Here is a 6,373-nt window from a genome sequence, read left to right as displayed (position 1 = left end):
TACAATAATTAAATTAATTATTAAAGGAAAACTATACCCCCCAAATTAATTCTTGAGCAACAGATAGTTTATATTAAGTGGCACATTAAAGAATCTAATCAAACTGGAATATATATTTAAGTAAATCTTGCCCTTTTACATCTCTTGCCTTGAACCACCATTTCGTGATGGTCTGTGTGCTGCCTCAGAGATCACCTGACCAGAAATACTGCAGCTCAACAGGAAGAAGTGTGGAAGCAAAAGACAGAACTTTGTCTAATTGGCTCATGTGACCTAACATGTATGGTTTGTTTATATACACCGTGAATCATACGATCCCAGGGGGCTGCCCTTTTTTTTTTTTAAATGGCAGTTTTTCAGTTTTTTATTATTTGTGGGTTTTTAAGTTACAGGGAGTCCTCAAGTTACATACAACCGACTTACATATAACTACATACTTACAGACGGAGGCTATTACAGTAATGTACTGTGGTTTGCTTTGCCTTTATTAGCATTTAGCTTTAATAAACCACCTGCCCCAATCCCCTCTGGCATGTGTTGTCTACTGCAGAGCACAAAAAGGTAAAGATAAATACTATGTTAAGACAAACATCTGTCTTGTTGCATTTAATGTATAAAGTAAATGTATATGTTTCAACTTACATACAAATTCAATTTAAGAACAAACCTACAGACCCTATCTCGTACGTAACCCGGGGACTGCCTGTATTTAGCTTTTTATTCAGCAGCTCGCAATTTCAGCAATCTGGTTGCCAGGGTCCAAATTACCCTAGCAACCATGCACTGATTTGAACAAGAGACTGGAATATGCATAGGAGAGAGTCTGAATAGAAAGATGAGTAATAACAATAAATGTGTAGCCTTACAGAGCATTTGTTTTTAGATGGGGTCAGTGACCCCCATTTGATCAGAAAAACGATAGAAAATAAATAATGAAGACCAATTGAAAAGGTGCTTAGAATTAGCCATTGTAAAAGTAAATTTAAAGGTAAGCAACCCTTTAATAGATGAACACTGAGCAGTATCAAACTGCCTGCAGCACAAGTGGCAAGTCTTTTGTGTGAAGGTCTGTCTGTCATTGCCCCAGTGTCACAAGGTCACTTTCTTTAGTATAAAGAGCAACAACAGGCAAGGGGTATTTATTCAGCTTCTGTTTCCACCAGATGGCAGCAGTTATAGGCCATAACCTTTAGGGTGCAAAGTTTGCAACAGGTTTAGAAACAGTTAGCATTTACTTATCACCTCTTTAAAATGCTATTGCTATGCAGATTCTCTGAGCAACATCAAACTAGCTACAGCTCCTATCTTTTACCTCCTCAGCAGCTCTTGCCTTAGTCTTTCTTGCCCCTCCCCTTCTTACTCTAGCTGGACTGCTATTGGCAAATGTCCATCCACTTCCTGTTGCACAGCTTCCTGGGATATGTAGTTCTCAGGCTTCCTAGAACTCCACCAAACAGATTCGCTTCAAGAAATATATCAGATGTTTCCAGAGTCTGTGCTTTGAAAGCAGGTGAGCAAAGTAGGAATGCACTGTCCATTTATAGCAGCCACTGTCTCACAGCATGATGCCCACACAGGCTACATACTCAGCAGGTTGCTACTCTTATTAGTATATATAAATATATATATATTTTTTTATTTAAGAAAGTTACAGTTCAGTTGTGCAAGAATATTTTTTCAGGGGGTTATATATTGAGAACTAAACTTGTTTAGTGTGTATATATATATATATATATATATATATATATATATATATATATATATATATATATATATATATATATATATATATATATAAATAAAACAAACAAGGGAAAGTTGTGCTCACCACTACATTTTAAAACCATTAGGCGGGGGTGCAATGAGGCTGTGACCACAAAATACATATAGTCAAATACACTCTCTGCACTCAACCCATTATCAATATATTTAAGACAGCGACATTTTGTGCATACTGCTACTAAAAAATGCCTTACCCTTTAAACAACACAGGGATTGTTTGTCCATATATTGCAATATATTTAAGCTGGCCAACTACGTCAAAGTCATCCCATATCTGGCCAGTCCTATGCTCAATTTTCATCTGATTCATTAAGAATTCTATTGCTTCATTATACAAAGGGACTAAGTTTTACCTGCAACTTACTAGCTGCTTTCAAAGTAAAACTCCCAAACTTGGCTGCCCTTTTATTAGACACCAGTGGGATCACCTGACTATAGCTGGGAAGGGTGGGAGCTACAACATGGAGCTGGTCACTGCTCCTTTATAATCATGGGGCCCTGTACCGCTACATTTTCTGGGCCCCCTGGTCCTGCCCACCCCCAAGCCCCACCCCATATCTCTCCCAACCCACACAGACAGAGCTAAAACATTAAACCCCCCTAAGTTATAAAAAGCCATTGGTGGCTGGTGATCAGTAAAAAAAAATACTGATGGCCTGGGCCCCACACAAGTTATTAAAATCCACTGTTGGACCCTCCTTTAAGTTTAAAATAAAAATAAATGGCGGACAGCCCCCCCCCAAAATTTAAACAAGATAGCTTGCCAGAGCTAAGGGGGCCCCGGCCATGCTTCACTTACTTGATAAGCCGGACCCCCTGCTGTTAAGGTAGGATCCTACTTCACCTATCCAATCCCTGTAAACTTAATCAATCAATGAGGATACAGAGAACTGAAAATTAGAAAAATCATGCACGTATGATCATACACGCACTGGAGCTCCTGTGCTCTTTTCTGAAGATTTCAGCACGCTGACAGCAGGGGGGGCCAGCTAATAAAGTAAGTGAAGCATGTCCGGGCCCCCCTTATACACAAATACCTGCGGGGCCCGGTACAACTGTGCCCCCCTGATGGCGGCCCTGTGTAAAATATGTATATATAGGGCCAGGCCAGATGGGCTGGGCGCCCCAGGCAAGTGGTCAGCTGCGTCGCCCCGTTCACTGTGCGGGCGCATACGTAACTGTGCGCATACGTGACCGTGTGCATACTTAAGCGCACGCATGTGCGCTGGAAGCAGTCTCACAACGCACGCCACCCTGCTGTAAGATAGGCGCATGCGCACATAGACCAGGACGCACGCAACCCTGATGTCAGATAGGCGCATGCGTACACGGAACAGAACAGCAGACTGGACAGGGGTAGGCAGCACTTAAAGGTACGTGTCGGGCGCCCCCCAAGCTTTGCGCCGTAGGCACGTGCCTACTCTGCCTACCCCTAGTTCCGGCCCTGTATATATATATATATATATATATATATATAGCCTTCGTGCAAGTCCGCACACGTCACTTTGTCTATTACTTCGGGTGCAGTGTGTAGATTGCACACCGTATTGAGAATCAATAATTTATTTATTAGCACATTAATGCATCCGCATCGACGTTTCGGTTCATGGTCTTGAACCTTTCTCAAGATGCTTTACCATATAAAATTTAGCAATAAAGTTACAAAATTTAAACCAAACATAATCCCGCCCATCTAGTGACACCACGACAGATGATTGGTGAAATCCAACATATCAATTATTACAAAAAAAACAATAGATCAGTGGAAATACAAACATATTAATACTTGTAGAAAAGAAAAAAATTGTCAGGTGGCTCGAAAGGAGTCAGATCTAATAATTTTGCAGAATTTAACGCTGGTCTAGAAAACAATTGAGTGAGCAATACTCATTGAGTCCATTAGGTGAAATAGTACCAAGTGTTTTAATCCAAAAGGATTCACGTTGCAATAATAGCCGTGAACGGTTTCCACCCCGACGAGGTGCCGGAACATGGTCAATTGCTAAATATTTAAAAGTGGGTAACCCATGTCCCATGTTTGGTTTAAATTTTGTAACTTTATTGCTAAATTTTATATGGTAAAGCATCTTGAGAAAGGTTCAAGACCATGAACCGAAACGTCGATGCGGATGCATTAATGTGCTAATAAATAAATTATTGATTCTCAATACGGTGTGCGTATAACCTTGGAATGCTATATATATATATATATATATATATATATATATATATACATTTATGCAAGAAAGTACATAAAGTACAGCATTAATATTTCCGGGTAACTATAGTCCCAGGACAGTGACAGGAGTATTATTCAATTAAAGGTTCAAAGTTTGTAACAGGGTCTCATTGGAATCTAGGGTTACTACCTTTTCTGGAAAAAAACACCGGCCTCCCTATGTATTTATCTTTTTCCCTATTAATAACGTTGGGATCAACCATCATTTTTACTGGCCAGGCCGCAACCCTATTGGAATCCTGGCCTAATCTCAAACCCAATCCTGGATTCAGTGCATCCCTATTGGGATTAGGCCAGGATTCCGCCTTTTTCAGCAGGATTCACATTCGGCCGAAGGGCCTGGCTGAACCGAATCCGACACACAAACAAGGAAGTCAAAATATTTGTAACCACGCGTTTTAGTCCTTTGTATTGAGCCCAATATTTCACGAAGGATGCAGAGTTCGGCTGAATACCAAAGTAATAAATTCGGTGCATCTGTAATTGGTTGCTATGAGTTACTGCACCTGGGCAAATGTTGCACCTTTTGATATTTTAACATATGGGAGTAGGTAACTAAAGTCGACCATTCACGTGCCGATGCCGCACAGTATCCAACTACTGACTTGTGGGTTGACAGATAATAGGGCTCATTTACAGTGCACTAGGCAGTGTGCAATTTGCAATAAGCAATTGTTTTCACTGTATGGAGCATTGTGCAAATAGCCACAGACCTTTGTGCTCCATTTCCGAGCACAGAGACCTGCAGCTCCCTTCGCTAATACAACACTAACTTTCACGAAGGATTCAGAGTTCGGCTGAATACCAAAGTAGTAAATTCGGTGCATCTGTATTTGGTTGCTATGGGTTACTGCACCTGGGCAAATGTTGCACCTTTTGATATTTTAACATATATGAGTAGGTAACTAAAGTCATGTGCCGATGCTGCACAGTATCCAACTACTGGCTCATGGGTTGACAGATAATAGGGCTCATTTACAGTGCACTAGGCAGTGTGCAAAGTGCTATGTACAATAAGACATCTTTTTCACTGTGTGGAGCATTGTGCAAATATTTTCTGAATGCAGAGACCTGCAGCCAATACAACACTTACTCTATTAGTGCTGTATTAGTGAAGGATGGGCACTCAGGTAATGGCATGTTGGTATCCCGTGTACCGTAGAGGTACGGAGAGGCAGGAGGCACAGCCTGCATTGATCCTGAAGCTGCTCTCTTTTTTTTAATATATTTTATTTGCAGGTGCTTCCCATTAAAACACTTTTGATAGCAACAGACCGACTGTGTGCTTCCAGTTGGGCAGCCTTGCTCTAGGAGTAAGACCTACTGGGAGTAAGTTATTGCATATATATACAATTGTCCTCATAATGCTTGTGCATTAGTCCAGATGGCATGGAATAATTCAAGTTTCTATTGGCCCTTTAAAAATTTGATTTCTTAGTTGCTCATGGGTGGATTTGCTCCTGATATTATATAATTTTACACTGTGTACCCATTAAAATGCACTTCCATGTGGGGGTGGGGATCCCACTAAGTGCCACTCTCTCCATCACGGAGCAAAGTTCCATTTTCTGCCTGATCTGTTAAATGAGTATATTTTGCTCTCGTGTTTTGCCTCCTGGATGTCTGTCAAGAGCTGCAATTATTCCATCCCACAAGCCTGGGGAAAAGGAAAACTGTAACCAAACAGTAGTAACGCATTCCCAGTAAATAAGTGAGGCTTTATAAATGTATTAACATATGTATTCCCTCCATCGACTATTTATTTTATCTTGTGATACTGTAATTATCTGCTTTTTCTTTGCTAAGTGAAATATAAATGGGTCCCGGGGGAGCTTCCATTGTGCGATGTTCTGATGTGGAATAGAACAAATGAAGATGTAGAGTAATATCATTTAGTCCTTTTAGTGATAAGCTTGTAATATGCCATATAACCAGGGAGGTAATACACTTGATTTGTCACTAACAGTATCTTTACTGGCTAGATGTTGACGTTTTGAAAAGCAGAAATAAATAAAATTGTTTGTAAAATTTAATCCTGCTTTCACGATGGCTAGACTATATATATATATATATATATATATATATATATATATATATATATATATATATATGATGAAGGGATCAGCACACTCATTTGTAGATGAATCAAAACGTGCTTTTATTTAACACAGCATTGTGTCCAAAAAGCACGTTTTGATTGTGTTAAATAAAAGCACGTTTTGATTCATCTACAAATGAGTGTGCTGATCCCTTCATCATATATAATACAATATTTGATCGTGCACCTCAGCAAACTAAGAGAAAAGAGTGCGGACACCCATGGGACTTATATATATATATATATATATATAT

At 39.8% G+C, this 6,373-nt stretch overlaps 1 protein-coding gene across 1 annotated transcript in view; it reads left to right on the top strand.

Annotated features, from left to right (window-relative positions):
* Positions 1-1,387: 1,387 nt before the first annotated feature.
* The window catches only part of gpat2.L (glycerol-3-phosphate acyltransferase 2, mitochondrial L homeolog), a 51,593-nt gene continuing 46,607 nt past the window's right edge, over positions 1,388-6,373 (top strand). The window contains exon 1 of the mRNA XM_041586974.1: positions 1,388-1,510. The gene's annotated coding sequence lies outside the window, so the exon portion shown is untranslated. The remainder of the gene's footprint in view (positions 1,511-6,373) is intronic.

Source organism: Xenopus laevis, chromosome 3L, assembly GCF_017654675.1.
Source record: "Xenopus laevis strain J_2021 chromosome 3L, Xenopus_laevis_v10.1, whole genome shotgun sequence".
Taxonomy (NCBI): Eukaryota; Metazoa; Chordata; class Amphibia; order Anura; family Pipidae; genus Xenopus; species Xenopus laevis.
The sequence above is the reverse complement of the archived record's forward strand: the minus strand, read 5'-3'. Positions and strand labels throughout refer to the sequence as shown.